This window comes from Suncus etruscus, chromosome 5, assembly GCF_024139225.1.
Source record: "Suncus etruscus isolate mSunEtr1 chromosome 5, mSunEtr1.pri.cur, whole genome shotgun sequence".
In the NCBI taxonomy this organism is placed as follows: domain Eukaryota; kingdom Metazoa; phylum Chordata; class Mammalia; order Eulipotyphla; family Soricidae; genus Suncus; species Suncus etruscus.
In genome coordinates this window covers 84989844-85011172 of record NC_064852.1, presented here as the reverse complement: position 1 = coordinate 85011172, position 21329 = coordinate 84989844, and the positions used below count along the sequence as shown (strand labels likewise).

The 21329-nt window shown below is 34.6% G+C and overlaps 1 pseudogene; it reads left to right on the top strand.

The window, feature by feature from the left end:
* Window positions 1-279: 279 nt before the first annotated feature.
* LOC126010346 (uncharacterized) lies at window positions 280-396 on the top strand (annotated as a pseudogene).
* The last annotated feature ends 20933 nt before the right edge of the window (window positions 397-21329 follow it).

The window sequence follows — 21329 nt, the reverse complement described above, 5'->3', positions numbered from 1 at the left end:
AATTGGTTGTTAAGTGAGGAACAACATGTACTGTATACAGTAGTACAGTATATGCATAGTACTTGACAAAACAGTATTCTGAATAAATAAAATAATGAGAAAAATCAAACTGAAAACTTCCACTTGTTTTAATTTGCATAGATTGTGTAATTTACACACAGTACTGCAATGTATTACAGAACATAAAGTTAGTAAGTAGGTACATTAAAGCACCAAAACCACAGTACTCTTCTGTCGAGTGTACAAGATGGAAAAAGGATATTTAAAATAAAATAAAATGTCTATGGTCATACCACCCTGAACGCGCCCGATCTCGTCTGATCTCAAGCTAAGCAGGGTCAGGCATGGTTAGTACTTGGATGGGAGACCGCCTGGGAATACCGGGTGCTGTAGGCTTAAAAATAAATTAATTAGGGCCCGGGCGGTGGCGCTAAAGGTAAGGTACCTGCCTTGCCTGCGCTAGCCTTGGACGGACCGCGGTTCGATCCTCGGTGTCCCATATGGTCCCCCAAGCCAGGAGCAACTTCTGAGCACATAGCCAGGAGTAACCCCTGAGCGTTACTGGGTGTGGCTCAAAAACAAAAAAAAACAAAAAAAAATTAATTAATTAATTAATTAAAGGTGAAGAGATGGTCGTAAGCACGAGCGGTCACTAAACAGGTAGGTAGTTAAGAGAGGAGTATCTGCAATAAGTAATAAAAATGTTACAGCATGAACTTTCTGTTTCAATTTCAGAAAGCATACTTAAGATAGTGTGTAGGCATGGATGTACATGGATGTACATGTACATGTACATCTATTATGCTGAGTGAAATAAGTCAGAGGGAGAGAGATAGACACAGAATAGTCTCACTCATCTATGGGTTTTAAGAAAAATTAAAAAACAGTTTTGCAATAATCCTCAGAGACAAAGAGAGGAGGGCTGGAAGGTCCAGCTCACGACATGAAGCTCACCACAGAGTGGTGAGTGCAATTAGAGAAATAAGTACATTGAGAACTATCATAACAATGTGAATGAATGAGGGAAGTGGAAAGCCTGTCTAGAGTACAGGGAGGGGGAGGAGGGAGTTTTGGGACATTGGTGGTGGGAATGTTGCACTGGTGAAGGTGTAGTGTTCTTTTCATGACTAAAACTCAAGTAAAATCATCTTTGTAATCAAAGTGTTTAAATAAAGATATTAATAAAAAAGATAGTGTGTAGGAATTTATAACATGGCAGAAAAATCTAGCTAAAATTCAGAAGCCTGGATTCTAAATGTTTTAATTGTAAATTAAATTGTAAATTACAAATTGTAATTTGTAAAATTTTAAATTATTAATTTATAAAATTCACTTCAACCAGACCTCTGGATTTCTTCATAAATTTTGATAAAAATTTCCTGTATATATAAAATAAAATCTTTGAACTAAATCATGTAATACCTTTCCAATTTATAAATACTAAAAATCTTCAGTAATGGAATATATTCCCATTTCACAATGTGTTCAAAAGTAAATTAGCTTTCAGAATTCAAAATGTACATAACACAACCTCAGTTTTGAAAAATAGTATTTACAGAAAAATATTTTTAACAATTCACAAAAAATATTAACGCTTTTCTTTAAGCATCATTGTTGATAAATAATAAAAGAAAATACTTAACTATGAGTGTCAAGGATTTCTTAGGTAAAATCTATCGCATAATAACAATCCAGTAATGTTTTATTTTTAAATTGTGTGTAATATTTTACTTTTATTAAGTAAAGAAACCCCAAAGATGGTAAAGTAGGTACATTTTCCAAATAAATCATGCAGGGGCTGAAGAGATAGCACAACAGTAGGACGTTTGCTTTGTGCACAAACCAGGGTGGACGGTGGTTCAAATCCCAGCATCCCATATGGTCCCCCATGCTTACCAGGAGTGATTTCTGAGCACCAAGCTAGGAGTAATCCCTGAGTGCTACCAAGTGTGACTCAAAAACCCAAAAAAGAAAAAAGAAACCATACATAAGAGAAATTCATTCTGTACCCACATGCCATAGTTTGTACTCTTTGAGTCAAAGTCCCAATCTTCTCAATAAGCTATCACTTTCCTTCCAATAACACTAGACTCAGAATCTATATTTTTTTGTAAAGTAAATCAACCAATCTCTTTTCCCTATCCATAGAAACAGGGTAATCATTATTATTTTAATAGGGGTCACATCCAGAAATGCTGAGCCTAGTAGCCACGCCCAGAAATCCTCAGCCCAATGATTGGAGCCTAATAGTTCACTATTTAACCTATGATGTGTGCATCTTGGACTTCCTGTGCTCAGGAGCCAGCAGTTTCACAGGTGGTTGCTAGATGGTACCAACATCAAACTCAGGACTTTGCATATCCTAAGTATGTGTGCTACTATGTGGTTATCTCCCTGGTCCAGAAATAGAGTCTGATTAATGCAAAGTCAATGGTTACTATTGCCTTTTCTAAATTTATAAGGTATTATATTAAAATGAACAATAATTTAAGTCAGCTATAGTGAACATCTACAAAACTGTGTTGTGGAGGATTCTGAAGACTAGGATCAATGAAAAAGTGTAATAACTACCATAGGCATAGAAAGAGACAGTACAAAAAATTTTTATCATAGTTAGACCATTTTACTTATAGTATAATTTTGTTGATTTATAGTAACTAATTTTCATTACAATTCATGCTGTAACTTACCATGACCCTCTGTTTTATCCTGTTTATCATACATACTAATATTTCTATTCTTGCTTATAATAAGCACTTCCAACAGTACTTTTATAATCATTAGGGAGAAATATCCTAAACTCAGTCAATTTATTATCATTATGGAAACTATACAGCTTGTGACTGAATAGTTACATACCTACCATATGAATTTGAAGAATAAAAGGTAATATATGAGAATAAAAGTAATTTATAGTTAGAATATTGAGGTGTGGTTACCATTAAAAACTTAACTATGAGTGTCAAGGATTTCTCAGGTGGAAAATTCTAGCATAATAGTACAAAAGCATGTCTTTCAACCTTAACAATCCAGGAAAATTTTATTTCAAAATCGTGTGTAATATTTTACTTCTATAAAGTAAGGAAACCCCAAAGATGATAAATCAGCAAATTTTAAGAGTTGACTGATTTCTTAAAAAGTCCCTTAATAATATACTTTTCACTTCAATAATATATTTTCCACTTCAATAACTACAATAAAAAATAATATACTTTCCACTACAAACTGTCTAAGGATATCTATGCAATAAGGGACATATAAATAAATAGATTGACATATATTTGTCCTGAAAATGAAGACAAATTTCTAATAAAATCATAGAAACTGAGCATTGTTAAAGACCTTAGAGACCAGCCAAAGCAGAAATGTGCTGTATAGATTCCTTAATTGATCACAACTAGTCTTGCCTTAAGTCTGCAACAATAGAGATTTTATCTCACCAAGCAGCCCTTCCTTTTGTAAAGCGTGAGGTGTTATTATAAAGTTGTTTCTCCAAGTCAACAATCTGATTTCATTTTGCTTTTATTCAGCGATTCCTGCTCTGCCCTCTGAAGTGACACAGGGAAAATAATCCCTAGAACAACATTTGGCACTTTAGGTATTTGAGGACAGCTATTAAGGTTTTTCACTAATCTTATTGCTAAGGTTAACCTGACTCAGTTTCTTTAAACTTTCTGTAGATGGTCATTTCCTGACACCACCAATATCTCAAGGTCTTTTAACAAAGTGAAGATATTTCTCTTGAATTAAAGATGTACTGAATTGAGCAGCATGACTTTTTATGCATCCTTGGTTGCCAGGTTTTGACTTGATGTGATTGTCTGAGATTTAAAGGCTCTGTATCTTTAATGATGTTATTTTAACCATATTGCCAATTATACATTATAAGCTATTTTATTTGAACAACAAGCTTTTACCTACTTTTTAAAACATACATATGCATTTCTAAGTCTAGACATCACACTTTTTTGCCTGTTAAATTCATCATTTTGGCTGGTATTTTTGTCTAGAAATCTGATTTGGCAATATTATGAAATTAAATCTTATATCTTGAGGCTATGATTACTAAGCTTTTAAATATAACAAGAATAACTTCTATATCCATTGATGAAATGTTGATTAATATAGATTTCAGAAGAGTCGTCTGGTCTACCAGGTTTAACCCTTATTCTGTATTAATATAGAAATATGATGATATACATAAGCAGCATTTCTATGCCTAAGTACACTTAATTAAAAAGTTATATAAACCTCAAAGTTGCTTCTAAAATTGATTTGCAGTAGTTATTTGTTGGTGGTGGTGGTTGTGGTTTTTAGATAGAAATACAAAGAAATACAAATACCAACTGGCACATTTAGAATTAGAACACATTCAGCGCTTCCTCTTTTACTACTGTGTCTTCTAGTAGGAAGACGCTTTCCCTGAGGCATTAACAGAAATTTAATGTTCTCTTTTAAATATTACTTAATAATTTTTCTATCATTTCAAAATTGCTAGCTCTTCATTTTATAAAATGGTAAATTATCATATTTTATATTATATTAGATCCTGACTTTGGATAATATTTCTAAAAAGAAGTCTTAAATGGAGGCCAGAGTGATAGCAGAGCGGTAGGGCATTTGCCTTCCATGTGGCTGACCCAGGAGGAACCCGGTTTAATTACTGGTCTCTCATATGTCCCCAGCCTGCCAGGGGCAATTTTTGAGTGCAGAGCCAGGAGTAACCCCTTAGCATTGCTGGGTGTGGCCCTCAAACCAATAAATAAATGAATAAATTAATTTTAAAAAGTCTTAAATGACTGTTAAAACTTTTTGTAATACCCCAAATTGATAATTCACCTGCATCTACATATTCAAGCTTATTTATAGATATCTGAAGTTTTATATTACCTTTTTCTATAACTTAGTTTATTACTGATTGTATCATTTATTTAGTTTTCATGTTTAATTGAAGACTTTTTCATTTATTAGCAAATACTAAAGCAAAATAAGTTTTGACTGCTATCTGTGAATTTAAAAACCTGAGAGCATTTGCCTATAACATTGAATCAAATCCTTTATTCTTTCAACTATAGAACATACACAGCACTAATTTTAGTGTTATATTTTTCCAAATCTTCCATTTACTCTAGGCTTTACTCTCTTTCTTTTGGTTTTCTTTTTTTCTCTTTTGTTTTATTTTCCCAGTGATGCTTAGGAGTTACTCCTGGTTATATGCTCAGAAATCACCTCTGGCTTTGGGCACCATATGGGATGCCAGGGGATCAAACTATGGTCTGTCCTAGTCTAGAGCATGCAAGGCAGACACCTTACACCCTGTGCCACCACTCCTGCCCCAGGCTTTATTCTTTCTAAGAACATTTTTAGATGCCCTTTTTTTTTAGGTAGTCCTATTTATAATCTCATCATTTATTGTCTTTTTAAAAGAGATATCAATTATAAAAATTATACAATCATACTGAGTTTTTACTAATTCCTCCTAGTTTTGTTGAAATATTTCATTTCATTGTTACATTCTTACCAATCATCAATCAACCAAAAATTGTTTTGGAAAATAATGTGAAATTAAAGAATTCTCCTCCCTGAAAGGAACTCTCATTCACTGCTGGTGGGAATGCCTTCTAGACCAGCCTTTATAAAAAACAATATGGAGATTCCTCAAAAAACTGGAAATTGAGCTCCCATCTAATCCAGCTCTACAACTCCTACAAATGTACCTTAGGTCCAGGAACACAAAAACACAACACAAAAAGGCCTTCTGCACACCTATTTTATTGTATTGTTATTTACAATAGCCAGAAACAACTGGAAACAACTGAGATGCCCGACAAAGATGAGTGGCTAAAGAAGCTGTGGTTCATATGCACAATGGATTACTATGCAGCTGTCAGAAAAAAATGAAATCATGAAATTTTCCTATACATGGATGGACATGGAAACTATTATGCTGAGTGAAATAAGTCAGAGGGAGAGAGACAAAAAATAGTCTCACTCTATGGGTTTTTAAAAAAGACATTATTGTAATAATACACAGAGACAATAAGAGATGAGGGCTGGAAGGTTTGGCCTATGACATGAATCTTACCACAAAGAGTGGTGAGTTTAGTTAGAGAAATAACTATAATGGCAATTACCATGACCATGGTAATGAGTGAGAGAAATAGAATGCCTATCTTGAATACAGGCAAGGTGTAGCGGAGCAGGGAAATGGAGAGTATTGGTGGTGAAAATGTTGCACTGGTGACTAGTTGTTGTTGTTGTTTTTAATAATTAAAATCCAACTACAAACATGCTTGTAATCACGGTGCTTAAATATATTTAAAAAAAAATAAATAATTCTCCAAATTGTATCCTCTCAGGGGTCTCAAACTATATTTACCTGGGGGCCGCAGGAGGCAAAGTCAGGGTGATCCTTGAGTGCAAAGTCAGTAGTAAGCCTTGAACATTGGGGGGTGTGACCCAAACAACTAAAAGAAAACAAAACTGAAAAAGATTCCTCTAGGGCAGGGCCACAAAATGTTGTACAGAGGGCCGCAAACGGCCCACGGGCCACGAGTTTGAGACCCCTGCATCATCCTTAAATTAGAAATATACCTGACTTTTAACTGTAATTATTAAATATATCTCTCTACTTCATTAACTTTTTATGGTCTTTACTAGCAAGTAGGAATTATCCAACAATAATTTGCCAAAGAAATCCTCATACTAAAGAAAAATAAAAGTTGTGATAAATGAGTTTGACCACATGTCTTTCTTTTCTCTTTTTTTTTTTCCTTTTTTTTTTTTTTTTTTTTTTTTAGTTTTTGGGTCACATCCGGCAGCATCAGGGGTTACTCCTGGTTCTATGCTCAGATATTGCTCCTGGCAGGCTCGAGGGACCATATGGGATTCGAACCATCATACTTCTGCATGCAAGGCAAATGCCCTACCTCCATGCTATCTCTCTGGCCCATGTTTTTCATTTTTAAGTAGAAAATATTTAGTGAAATGGATTTCCCAATCTCTATATTATTTCCTTTGGGTAACGTATTAGTAGCACCAAATAGTATTGCGAAGACTTTTAAAATTAAGCTATTGCTCACTGATGTTTGGTTATTATTTTTTCCGATCTGCCAATACATTAGCATTATTACTCCATATGCTGGAAAATGTAAACTTGTATGAAAATTATGTTTTCAGGGCCGGCAAGGTGGTGCTAGAGGTAAGTGTCTGCCTTGCAAGCGCAAGCCAAGAAAAGATCGCGACCACGGTTTGATCCCCCCGGCATCCCATATGGTCCCCCCAAGCCAGGGGCAATTTCTGAGCACTTAGCCAGGAGTAACCCCTGAGCATCAAACAGGTGTGGCCCGAAAAACCAAAAAAAATATTATGTTTTCAATAAATGCTGTACTGATATATTTCACTTTATTTAAAGAAAATTAATCACATAGTTGACATAGTTGGTCCTTGTACATTTGTTTCCAGGTAAGTGAGAGAAAATTAATTGAAAAAAATTAAGAATAGAAAAAAAAACAAGAAAAATATAAAGGAAGAGAAGAAAATTTTTATAAAAAACTGAAAGAAAAAAGAAAAAGTGTAGTAACAAGCACATTTGTGGAAATTATTGTATCTACAATGAAATCATTATACAGTGACAGATGGTTTAAGAAGTTCTTGTTAGTTATCCATTCTATTAAATTTGTATGTTCCTCTAGGGATGACAGCATCAAACAAATGAAGTTGTCCAGAAATTCAAAGCACTATTACTGAAACAATGATGTTTATTAGAGGCATATACACAACTGCCAGGACTCCTGGAAGGAGTCTTCCATATCTATGGTGGGAAGGTGCCCAAAAAGCCCTGCTGTTAACATTCCAAAAACCCGCATTCCTGAAATTTGGTAAGATTAGTGTCTCTGCAGGAAATCATAGAGTGGTGGTTGAGGATGGGGCTGTCAGCAAAATGGTGATTCTGAGTGATGCATAGAGTAGGCATGACTTTGGTAGGGCCAGGTCTTGGCTCACCCTTTCCTCCCAAAGTTGCCAGCTTTCTGTTGTGTGGGCAGTGTACCCATAAATTTTTATGACTTCGTTTACTTCTCGTTTGAGAAAAGAGGGAGTGTATGGAGCTGTCCAGGTGCGAACATGGCAACAGCATTTATGGGCATGGTCATAACTCTCTATGTTATTTTTATTTTGTTATTTTAGGTGATATTTTATTTGAATAAAGGGTAATTTATTAGCCTTCTCAGAAACACTGTTAAGTATTTTATTATTATTATTGCAGGAGCTAATTAATTTCAAGGATGCTAACTGGAGACACGGTTTCTAATATAAAGGCTATTTCAACTGAGATCACTTGGGAACTTTGACAAATGTTAGACAAGAAGGAACTGACACTTTGGCAAATAGATATGTATTCTGTTATAGTCAAATCTTTTGTATACACAGCACAATAAAGCCAGACCTGTAGAAGATTCTGTCTTTCCATCTATGTCACCCATTTCCTTCCAAAACAAGATGTTTTAATCACTTTAAATTGTGAAGAAAAGTAATGTATCACAGCCTCATAAAATCTTTTTTAGCTTCCTGAACTTCAGAATGAACAGCAAGCCAAATGGATGGATTCTTATGTCAAATGAAAAAATAGCAAGAACCATAAAAATCAGTTAGCAGTTTTTCTTCCTTTAGAATTCAGAGAGTATCTGATATGTACTATACAATTTAATTCCCCTAAGACCCCGGTATTGGATGCGTAAGTATTTCAATTGAACAGGTAAGAAAATTGAGTTTCTAAAGAATTTCAGTTATTCACCTAGAGTCGAAAAACTTAGGCACTGGCAGCAATAGCACATGAAAGCACACACATCTCCAATTTCAAATTGTGTCTTCCTTCACTACATTGTCACCACATTGTAATGTATAGTTTCTTTTTAAATTTTATTAAAAGGACTCAGAAAGATCGAGGTAGAAGTTTTGGGCATATGAATCAGAAATAAGTAATGTTTGAAGATGGTAGCCCTAAATGTAACAAATTCTTTGACTAGAATTTAAAAAATTAAGAAGTGTTATAGAGGATTAGCTGAGACCTATTTAATACTAAAATATCAAAGTTCACTAAAAAAAATCTATTCTTATTCCCAATTGGTATGAATTCTAAGATAAATTTTGAGTATTGTTGGTATCTTTGGCTTTTGGGAATTATTTCTTTGGGCATCATGTGGCTAAATGGAGAAAAGTATCATATAATGAAGAAAAGACAGTTATTCATGTCAGGAGAAATGGAAGATAAATGTTCTAATGTGGGCCTGGAGAGATAGCACAGTGGCGTTTGCCTTGCAAGCAGCCGATCCAGGACCAAAAGTGGTTGGTTCGAATCCCTGTGTCCCATATGGTCCCCTGTGACTGCCAGGAGCTATTTCTGAGCAGACAGCCAGGAGTAACCCCTGAGCACCTCTGGGTGTGACTCAAAAACCAAAAAAAAAAAAAAAAAAGATTTCCAATGTTATTTTTCAAAGTAGTAATTATTCTTTGTAATAAATTCCATTTCTATTTGTTGAACATTCTTTTTCTCCCTGCAGTATTTCTCTCTATTGTTCCTTCTTTGTGGAGAGTTACTTATTCTTATGTTGCACTTGTTAGTGGTCATGATGCTTAAAACAGAAGTGAATGCTTGTCTTTGGAGTGAAGGTTTTAAAACTCAGCCCATGCTTTCTCAAAGCTCTTCTACCTGCCTCGAGAACAACATGCAAAATAATGGTAGATTTTCCCCCATGCTTTCTCAAAGCTCTTCTACCTGCCTCGAGAACAACATGCAAAATAATGGTAGATATTCCCCCATGCTTTCTCAAAGCTCTTCCACCTGCCTCGAGAACAACATGCAAAATAATGGTAGATTTTCCCTGATATTCATCTTCATTAATTATCAGGGAGATGCATATCAAAACAACAATCAGATGCCACTCACATAAATGAAAACAAATCTATTTGAAAAAGCCCAAAAGTAATCAATGCAGTTAAATAGGGGTTTAGTTAAAACAAACAAACTATTAACTTTTGGTGATTCTGTTTTCTATTTCTGCCTCTATGGAAACAATATGGAGACTTCTCAAAAAAATTAAAAATAGAACATCTATATAACCTCATTATTCTAGTCCCTATATATATTCCCAAAACATAAAATGATTCATTTCTCAAGATGGGTTGATGATAAAATAATATGGAAATATAAGTGGTTCATAGGTGCCTGTACAAGTACAAGTAAATACAAGGTGTGTGTGTGTGTGTGTGTGTGTGTGTGAGAGAGAGAGAGAGAGAGAGAGAGAGAAAGTGAAAGAGAGAGAGAGAGAAAGTGAAAGAGAGACTGGACAGAAAGTGAGAGAGAGAGAGTGAAAGAGAGACTGGACAGAAAGTGAGAGAGAGAGAGAGAGTGAAAGAGAGACTGGACAGAAAGTGAGAGAGAGAGAGAGAGAGAGAGAGAGAGAGAGAGAGAGAGAGAGAGAGGTTACTATCTCTGGAGGTATCAGCCACAAAGATGGCATAGCTGGAATTTTGGGCCGCTAAGAGGCTCTTCAGAGAAGAGTGCAAAAAAGAAAGTGATGAAGCTAGGACATTGGCGCTGCAATGGTTGTAGGGTGGATCTGTGTGTGCAGTCCCAGGGCTTTAGCAAGGTGGGGTGGGGGGTTGCCCTCCCATAAATCCCTGTGCAATCAGCTGCGAGACCAGTATAGTCATGACTTGTTGCTGATAGTTGTGTCTCTCTTCGGAGAATTAGATCAGATAGTTAATTTTCTCTATGCTTATTCTACAAGAACTAAATAAATAATAAAATTTTCATTACTGTAGCCTCTTAATAAAGATTGTTCTTTTGATTTATTATATTTTAGAAATAACAGTAAAATAAATATAGAGTTTTATTATTTTTGGAGAAAATTATGTCAATAAATTAAAGACTGGGGAGTTGAAATGATATAAAATCAAAGTTATAAGAAATATTTTAACATAATATATGATGATGAAATGTCATGAAGTTTTACACATACTGGAACTAAAATATTGCAGAGGTATTGGTGACAAAATTCTCTATAAAAACAAGTGTTTTTGTACAAAGCAAATATATACAATTTTTAGTAGTGCTACTGTTTTCCAAAATATAACCTACTTCTCAGAATCTTTTTAATTATTTTTTTCCCAGTAATTTTGTAACTATAGGATTTTTAAAAATCCAAAGGAGCCTATATAACCTAAATTTGATATTCAGAACCATATGCTATAAGTGTGGGGTTAAATTCTGGGGCTCACTGGTTGGCTGGTTTCCCAGGAGCTCACAGCTGCCACATGCAGCTTGCTTTTAGCTGCCTGCAGTTCACGGTATTTGCTATGTTTGTGTTCATGTCGACCCTGGAATGGGTGTGTCAGCAGCAAGGAGCTGCTCACAAGAAACCAGACAAGGTCACAGGAAAAAGTGCATTTCAACCAGGGGTTGTTGAGTAGCCTCTTGGATCTTACTGAGCCAGCCAAGCTTCTAGTCCTCTGCTGCTTTTCTGCCACTTTATTAGCCAAAGTTTAACATAAATCATCTGAAGGTCAGGGTTTAATTAAGGGAACTTGTGCTAATTAACTCAGAAAAAGAAAAAGGGAAAAGGAAACGTGACTTTTACAGGTGTATGATCACAATAGGGAATTTATATTTTTCACTTTAATATTTATTTTTTTCTAGAAAAGAAATTTTTAGATTCTGTCAGTGGTTGTTATTTATAGTTTCATGTGCATTCTCCAAAGAATCATTTAGTAATGAGCCCCAGAATTTACCCATACATACACACACACACAGCTATAGCATATAGTTCTGAATATCAAATTTAGGCTCCTTTGGATTTTTAAAATCTTATACTTAAAAAATTACTGGAAAAATAAATAATTTTAAAAATTCTGAGAAGTAGAATACATTTTGGAAAACAGTAGCACTACTAAAAATTGTATTTTTCAACTCACTATTACTTAACATTTGAATTTCTTTACATAATTTTATTCCACAAAATATTCTCTTTTGCAAAGTCCACTCTTACTGTAGTTTAGGTAACACAGTTACAATAGTGTTAAGGTTTATGGTTTTGATGTCCAAAATTTCTGTACATTCACTAGCACCAAAGCTCCATAATCCTCCTTCACTATCTGGATGTCATAATAGTTTGCTTCTGCTTCCTCTCCAATATCCACCCACTTCTCCACTGCTTGATAGTTTGAGCTTTGTAAACAGAGAACAAAAGTTTGTGATCATTCAATACTGTTTACTCCCTAGTTTTCTATCTATAAATACAACATATGAGTGAGATAATAAGGCATTTTTCCTTTTCCTCTGACTTATTTTGCTTAATATGATACCCTCCATTTCTATCAAGTTTCAGTGACTGCAAGATCTTATCTTTTTGGAATGCAATATAATACTGCATAATATTACATTATAATACCATTTCTTAGACATTCGTTTGTCATTTTGGACATTTTGGTTATTTTTTTTTGTCCTGGCTATTGTACTTGATGCTGCAATGAATAAAAATATGCATGTTTAGTAGTTTCTTCATATTTATTTGCTTGTTTGTTTTTTGGGGTTGGAGCCATACCTGGCAGCGCTCAGAAGTTACTCCTGGCTCTGCACTCAAAAATCACCCTGGCAGCACAGGGGACCATATGGAATGCCGGGAATTGAGCCCGGGTGTGTCCAGGGTTGGCCATGTGCGAAGCAAATGCCCTACCATTATGCTATCGCTCCACAGTCCCTGTTCCGTTGTTTCTGATTATTTTGTATGTGTTTTAGGAACAGATCCAAGAACAGAAATCTCTGGATCATATCAAAACATTCTTACTTTTTTGAGAAACATCCATACTGTTTTTCATTGAGGTAAACCAAACATTCAACCATACATCAACCATAAAGGATGGTGGGTTTTTTTTGTTTGTTTGTTTGTTTTTACCACATTCCTATCAATAATAGTTATTTCCAACATTCCTGTCAATACTAGTTATTCCCAAATTTTTTGATATATGCTATAATCACTGGAGGGAGGTCATATCTCATTATAATTTTGATTTGTATTTTCTCATAACATAATAAATACTTTTTCATATTCTTATTATTCATTCATATGTCTTTTTTAAAATGTTGGTTTATCTTTTTCCTATATTTTATGTTTATAGATTTTGTTTGCTTGCTTTTAAGCTTTGTGTCTGTTTTATATAGTCTTCATATAAATCCTTTATCTAACACTTAGTGTGCAAAAATCTTCCCCAATTTTATATTTCTCTTTTAATTTTAGCCCTAATTTCCTTTAATGTGAAAAAAAAAAACTTTTACCTTTAAAGTAGTCTAATTTTTTTATTTTGTTTACAAGTAGAATAAAATTATTCAAGAGACCACTGAGTTCCACACTGGAGAGTTTTGCCTATATTATCATAAATATATTTCATGAGTTCAGGTCTAATTTCTAAGTCTGTGATCTACTTTAATTTAATTTTTGTCTATGGTGTGAGATAGGGATTCAAATTAATTTATTTGCATTTAGCTGACTAGTTTCCCTGTTCAAAGGATTTCTTGCTTCATTTAATTCATACAACATCTATTCCATAGATATACTTTTCATAAATCTGAGGATTTATCTCTGTGCTTTCAATTCTATTTCATTAGCATGAAAGCCTGCCTTTATTCAGTTTTGATTACTAGAGGTGTAAAATATAATTGATTTTTTGTTTTTTGGGCCACACCCGGTAACGCTCAGGGGTTACTCCTGGTTATGCACTCAGAAGTGGCTTGGGGGACCATATGGGACACCGGGGGATCAAACTGCAGTCCGTTCCTAGGCTAGCGCTGGCAAGGCCTAGTGCCACTGCACCGGCCCCAATTTTAAAGGCAGAAAATGTAATACCTCCCATATTTTTTTCTTAGAATTTCTTGGTCTATTTGGGGGGTTTATGATTCCATAAAATGTTACTAGAATTATAAGTCCTTAAGAATGACATCAGAATTTTTATGGGAATTTGGATAGAAATTTGATGGGAAATGTTATATGAACAATGAATATGTTTTTATTTCCTAGTGTCCTCTTCAATTTCTTCCCATAGTGACAGATTTCAATGTGTAAGTCTTTTTTCTCCTTTATTAAATTGACGCTAGGTATCTGATGTTTTTGGACACTTTTAAATACAGTTGTCTACCAATTTGGATGTTATTGATTTCTTTTTCTTGCCTGATTGCCGTAGAGTATACTTTTAAAGCTATGTAGAATAGTAATTTTTTTGCCTTGTGCATGATCTCAGCAGTAAGACTTTCCATGTTTCACCACTGAGTATATTTTTCTGGCTCTGCACTCCCAGAGAGATCCCTCCTGAAGATCCTCAAGGAACCATATGGGATTACAGGGATCAAATCCAGGTCAGGTATATGCAAGGCAAACTTCCTACCTGCTATATAATCACTTTGGTCCTCTTGAGATGTTAAATTTTTGTTTTAATTTCTTGTTTGTTATTGTTATATTCTGTTTTTCTACATCTTCTATATCTTAACTTGGGAGGCTATTTTATTCTAAGATTTTTTTCCCTTAAGTTCTCCAAGAGTGAAAAGGATCTGCAATAGTAACTTCTTAAGATTTTTGGCCTTCCCATAACAATATGCTGTAAGGGCAGAGAAACCCAGTATCTCTAAGGCCAAGGGAATTCCTATTCTAATTTCCCCAATACTTACTGTGCCTTTGCAAAAAAAAAAAAAAAGAAAGAAAGAAAGAAAGAAAGAAAGAAAGAAAAGAAAAGAAAAAAAAGAAACACAAACTTTTTAATGTAGTTGCTGGTTTGGATTTTTTTGACTATTTTTGTTGTTGTTTTTGTTTTGTTTTATTTTTATTTGTTGCTTGTTTGTTTTTCATAGTTGTTGGTTTTGGTTTTGGTTTGTTCTTTTTTGTTTTGTTTGTTGTTGCTTTGTTGTTGTCTTGTTTTGTTACTTTTTTCTTCTTTTTTTCTTTTTTCTTCTAAATTGATATTTATAACATCTAGACAAACTCCTCCCAGTTTTTTCTTTTTTCCCTTTTCCTTTTTAACTCTGAAAGAACCACATAACTTGAATCTTCTTATACAGCCTCATAGATTAAGGGGGAAATGAATGGTACCAAGACCAGACAGTCCTATGAACATTTGGTGGAAATAAAAAATGATCAAACTTGAACACCAAACCCAAAGTCAATGACAACAAAATCAATACCCAATCTACAACAAGCTGTACAAGTGGGGAGCAGTTACACTAGCATTCTGGGGAGGTAAAGGGGGGAGATATGGGATGCATGGTGGGAACAGGGGTGGAGAGAGTACAACACTGGTGGTGGGGTTACTCCTCACTTATTGTCTCTATGTACCTTAAATATCACTGTGAAAGATTTGTAATTCACTTTGGCCACAATAAAAATTTTAAAAAATATATTTTTTGCCTAATTGCTGGATCTTCTCGTCTATCAAGCATTAGAGGATACCCTGGTGAATTATGGGAACCATCTCTTCATTATTCAAGCTACCATCACATTTTGTGGTACCATCCCATCCCAGAAATTTAAATACTATCTTTTAATGAACAATTCCTAATTTTTTAATCTTTAGTTTAATTCTGTAGACTCTACATTCATATATCCCTCATATGTTTTGAATTGGGTTGAATAGCTTTTGATGTTAAATAAGACTCTCGAGTCCAACGTAACAAATTCAACCATGTGTAATTCTCTCCACCTTCTTCCCCCACCGTCATTGCATCAGTAAATGACAATTACTGGTACTTCCTGTCAATAAACTCACAAATCCTTCAGATTGTCCTTATCTCTTCAACTTCTCTCATGAACTGAAGACTTTTGGCAAATTCAGTCAAATCCATTTTTTTTTAAAACTTTTAAGCTACTTTATCAATTTTTGTCTTATTTAAATTGCTGCATTAAACTGCTATTTATATCCTTCTTCCACCTAGTTTTCAAACAGTATATTCTCCACATTCAGAAGCCAGGGGTGATTTTTAAATATCTTATTCATCTGATTCCTCAAAATAAAATCCGATTCATTATTTTCCCCTTTCTCTAGCCTCCTAGGGTCTTGCACTTTTTCCTCTCTTCTTAGATCTCAATGCTCATCCATTGAACCCTCAATCACTGCCATGGAACTGGCCTTCCTGCTGCCACTTCAGGGCATTTGCATTTGTCTTCCTGCCTGGAAAAGGTCATCTTCCAGATATCTCACTTCTTTAACTCACTTCTTCTCAAATGTAACCTTATCCCAAAGCCTTCTCTCTGATCACTATACAAAATAGCTTCCAGTCTTTCATACCCCTCCCTACCTTTATTTTACTATAGCACTGACCACTCCTAAATAATTGCATCTTGTTTTCCTGCTATGCTTCTGCTATCATTTATAGAGGACTGGGACTTTCTGTGTTTTTCCCCTCTTCTGCCTATACTGTGTCTAGCATACAACCACTATTTGTGAATAAATTTCTAATGCCACAAACAGTTTTGGAAAATCAGAAAACCAGGTGGCAGTTGCTGGAAAAGAGTGCAGGGAGAGCATAGATGGAATCTAGTTGAGAATTTTACATTTCCCACAGAAATTAGATGAGTATCATTAATTTCCCAATGTATATGCCAGAGAATAGTCAAGTTCTACAGCAATGAGAGATCAAAATAACTTTGACAATAAAAATAGAGCCTGATTCTATTTCCTTTCCAAACCATGCATTTTAACTGTCTTCTTTGAAGAGTAGGTATTGCTTATAACATAACCTTCAAATTAAGTTTACATCTTTTATGACTTCATAGTAAATCAGGCAGAAACCAGCTTCTCCATTGATGTGCCTGATTCATTCACAGGACATTTTTACATGGGAACTTGGTGTCTTCATTTGTGTTCCTGTATAAATAGGATGCCAGATTTTGATTTGAATGATATAGTTTCTTTTAACAATAATCAAAGGACATAGGATGAATAAAAGGTACTATAGATAGAAAAGGAGGGAAAGTCAATATAAGAAAATATGATTCAGATTACTCTGTCAGCAGCATTCTCAATTTTACCAGAAAATCTATATAAAGCACTCCCAGGGTTATCAACCTCAGGGCTGGAGTCTACAGTTAACTATGGCATGTGGGTCAAATATGGCCAGTGACATTTTTTTGCGAATAACATTTTATTGGAACACAGGAATGCTAATTGGTTTACTTGTTGCTTTGGGGTATTTGGGGGCAAGAAGGGCAGAGCTGAGTCACTACCACAGAAACTTCATGGTCTATAAAATTCAATATATTTACCATCTGGTCTTTTTCTCAAACAAATTTGCCAACCCCTATCTTTGAGCATTTATTTTCAAGCTCCCATATACCATTGTTGGAAGTTGTTTCAAAGATATTTTATCTTCCCTGTCTCTTGGGCCTGTTTATCAAATGGCCAAGTAATTTAATGTTGAGACAGGAAGTCTCTGGCTTAAATGTTGAGGTTTTCTGCTTGTGATGTAGCTAGACACTGCATTGCAAGAGTGGCCTGAACTACAGCTTTGACAGAAATCAAGAGGGGTACAAGAGAAATCAAGCAGATTTTTGGGGCACTTTCTACTTTTGATCTTGGGATATATATTGTTATATTGTAATAAATAAAAATCTATTTACAGGTGAAAACACTTAACTAATGAAAATACCGAATGAGATTTAGAGATAATTGACTTACAAATGAAAGTAATTATTACAAAGTAATGACTAATGAGTACTAATTCTTGAATTCTAATAATATATAATGAAGTGAGTTGCTCTAACCTCTTCATAAATTGCCACTTTGGTGTAACAAAAATTTAAAGAGATTTTTTCTTGTACTGAATATATTGCTGCAGAAAAGCCAACTTTTTTATTAGCTTATTATTTGGGGGGCTTGCTGGAGACATACCTGATAGTACTCACGGGCTATTCCTGGGTCTGTGCTCAAAAGTGTGCCTGGCAGTGCTGGGGACGGAACTGGAGTCATTTGTGGAGTCACCTGTGCGATTAAAGCAACTACCTTAAGCACTGGACTACTTCTCTGGACCCCTAATTAGTTTGTTTTAGTCATATTTATGGGGAAAAGTGTTTTTAAAGTTTGGTATTTAAACAAAATACGTGAAACTCACTTGAAGTTGTCCCAATTGCCAAATTTGTTATCATTAAAGAAAATTAAGTTTGTATCTTAAGTACTTAAGATATTTTAATATTACATGCTAAATATTAAGTATCATTTAAAACAATCATTTAATAAATCCATTTCTTTGTACTTATATAAGATATTAAATACATAGAGGGGGAAACAGCTCTTTCTGCTAATAGAAAGCAAGCAATATAGAAAAAGGTAATGGAAGTAGAAAAATCACTTTAACAATGTTGATTTAATAGTTATGTTATAATAATATAAGTCAAAGTGTTACAGTAAAACTAGTGAGTATAAATTTGATGTGTATATATTACATTAAATTAAGAAGCTTCTGCACCTCTAAGGAAAGAGTGACAAAAATACAAAGACATCCCACAGACTGGGAAAAATTATTTACTCATTACTCATCTAATAAAGTGTAACTATTAAAAATAAAGACTTACAGATGGTCAAGAGGCATATGAAAAATGATCAATATCTCTAATTATCAGGGAAATGTAGATTAAAAGCAATAAACTATCACCTCACACCACAGAGACTGACACACATCATCAAAAAGAATAACAACCAATGTTGGCATGATGTGAAAAACAGGAACCTCATTCACTGCTGGTGTGATGTAGTTTAGCTTTTCTGGAAAAAAAATTATGACATTACTCAAAATTGAGTTCCCATTTGACTTTGAATTCTATTTTTTTTTTTTTTTTTTTTTTTGGTTTTGGGCCACACCTGATTACACTCAGGAGTTACTCCAGGCTATGCATTCAGAAATCGCTCCTGGGTTGGATGACCATATGGGATGCCGAAAATAGAATCCAGGTCCATCCTGGGTCAGCAGTGTGCAAGGCAAATGCCCTACTGCTGCACTATCATGACAGCCCAGAATTCTACTTCTTGACAGCTACCTCAAAGGACCAAAAACACAATGGACAAAAAAGACTTCTATACCACTATGTTCTTTGTAGCACTGTCCACAATAAGCAAAATCTGGAAACAATCCAAGAGTCCAAGATTAGACATGTAGATAAAGAAACTCTAATTTATACACACAATGGGTATTACTCAGACATAAGAAAAGATAAAATCTTTCAATTTGCTGCTAAATGGATGGATCTAGGAAATACCATTCTGGGTGAAGTTAGAGAGAAAAAGACCAACATAGAATAATCTCCCTCATATGTGCGATATAAAGAAACATAATTGTGAGATAACTAATGACCAAAGACAACCAAAACAAAGACCATAAGAACTGGTCTTCTGGAGGAATACGCCATTTAGGGGAGCAGGACTATGACGGGGAAAGGAGCACCACAAAAATAGACAAAGGAAGTGCTCAACCTGAAACTAGAGAGGGAGAAGGGTGGTAAAGTGCTAAGCGTGTAACCCTATTGGCAACGGTATAAACCACAGTTTTAAAATTATTAATTAAAAAAAGTGTTATTTAAAGAGGCAGGTGATTGGGTGAGAGTAAAACAGGGAGCACTGGTAGAGGGAAGTTGACACTGGTAAAATGATTGGTGCTGAAACATTGTATTCCTGAAACGCAATCACAAATAGCTTTGTAATTGAGAACTTAATAAAAATAAATAAATTTTATGAGTCATCAAGCATTTTTTATCTCAAAGTATATAACCATAATATACTAATTACATTTAAAAAGCTAACACCTTAAGCAAGTGACCCACATTTATTAGCACCAGGAGATGGACAAAGCTGTAGCATGTCTAATGTGTGAGTTTTAAGGAAAATGCAGAATCACTAGTATAGTGGTGCCTAGCATTGACATGGAGCTGATCTCTCAAATGAAAATACCTGCAGTTCTGGGTAAGAATGGACAGAAGAGTCCCCTGCTTCCTTCCAAAGCCTTGCTGAATGAGTCTTTCATTAAAATAATATATATTATGACAATCATATGACATACAAAGGCAGAGAAAATTTTCAGGTAAATGAAACTAAAAGGACAAGTTAATGACCCCAAGGATAGTCTAGCTATAAAACATTACTTGGCCATTTGAAAAAATATGAATAAGTTCTCTAGAAAGGATAATATTATGGTAAAATATTAACTTGAGGGGGCCACATTCAGCAGTGGTATGTGACTATTCCTGGCTCTATACTTAGAAGTGACCCCTGGATGTGCTCAGGGTATTCAATGCCAAGGACTGAACTAGAGTTGTTGCCAAAGTTCAATATTAACTTATAGATTTAGTTAATGCACTATTACATTAAGATTTCTTTGTTTGAAAAAAATAATTGGGCCCTTGTGATGTAACAGAGGTTATGGCATTGATTTGAATGTGGCTTCTCACCATTGATTCCCAGGCATTAAATATGTTCCCCGAAACACTGCCAGGAATAATTCCTGAGCACAGTCAAGAGTAAGCCCTTGAGCACATCTAGGTATGGTGCAATACCCTCACAAAAGATAAAATTAAAATTAAATAATTAACTTTTTGTGGATAATGAAGTACTGTATTTGCAACTTACTCTCAAATGTGTAAGAAAAACTGTATAAATATTAGAAGACAATGGGGCAGGAGTGATAGCTCAGTGGTAGGGAGCTTGCCTTGCACACACTTGTCTTGTACACAAACAAGGGTTCAATACCGGGCATCCCATTTGGTCTCCGAAGCCAGGAGCTATTTCTTTTTTTTTTTTATTGTAAAAATGTAACTTTTTAATTGATTAACTCTAAAACTTTCCACTAGTTTTAAACAAATATTCTCTGTCTTTCAACATCACAATTCTGAATAAAATATAACATCCTATGACTCCATTTATTTCAGATTATTCTTTTCTTTACTCAGAAGAGCAGCTTAGGCTGTGGTCTCAGTAATTTGAATGTACCTTCTATTTTTTTAATTTTTTATTTTTAATTATGAGAACAAAGATGCAAAGAAAGAGGACAAGGTAAAGTTACAGTGGAAGGAAATCACCCATAACATAATTCTCAGAAGTCCCCTTGCTGATATCTTAACTTTGAACTTTCAGCCAAAGAACATTAAGATAAATAAAACAAAATCCATGTACAACTACTTTGTCCCTCAAATAGCCAGGAGCTATTTCTGAATGCATAGCCAGGAGTAACCCCTTAGCCCACACCAGGTGCGGCCCCCAAACCTAAAATAAATAAATAAATAAATAAATAAATAAATAAATAAATA